The 552-nt window shown below is 50.2% G+C and overlaps 1 protein-coding gene across 3 annotated transcripts in view; it reads right to left on the bottom strand.

Moving 5' to 3' along the window:
- Positions 1-552, bottom strand: part of Ntmt1 (N-terminal Xaa-Pro-Lys N-methyltransferase 1) — a 10,683-nt gene that overhangs the window by 1,126 nt on the left and 9,005 nt on the right. The gene's annotated exons all lie outside the window — the stretch shown is intronic.

The raw sequence follows: 552 nt of genomic DNA on the forward strand, positions 1-552 counted from the left end.
GTAGGCACCCCACCCCAGCCCCAGAGTCCAGAGAGCTGTTAGACCATGTGGGCACCCCACCCCAGCCCCAGAGTCCAGAGAGCTGTTAGGCCGTGTGGGCACCCCACCACAGCCCCACTGCCACAGCAGGGGTTCAGAGTTACTTTCATTTTCTTAAAATGCCCCTGGTCTGGCCTGGCCATGCACCCTGTGACTACCATTTGACAGGAGGATTTGAATTTGAGGCCAGTCTAAGCTACATAAGGAAATTTGGGAGCAGGAGTATTGATCACAGTAAAAGATAAGAATTTAGGGGCTGGAGAGATGACTTGAGTTACTAGCACCAATTGCTCTTCTAGGACCAGGATTCTGTTCCCAGCACCCACATGGTGGCTCACAGCAGTCTGTAACTCCAACTCCAGAGGGATCTGATGCCCTTTTCTGGCTTCCATGGGCATTGCACACACATGATACACAGACATGCAGGCACTCACACATACACATTTTTTTTTTTTTAATTTTTCGAGACAGGGTTTCTCCGTAGTTTTTGGTTCCTGTCCTGGAACTAGCTCT

This window comes from Microtus ochrogaster, chromosome 4 (assembly GCF_000317375.1).
Source record: "Microtus ochrogaster isolate Prairie Vole_2 chromosome 4, MicOch1.0, whole genome shotgun sequence".
Lineage (NCBI taxonomy): Eukaryota > Metazoa > Chordata > Mammalia > Rodentia > Cricetidae > Microtus > Microtus ochrogaster.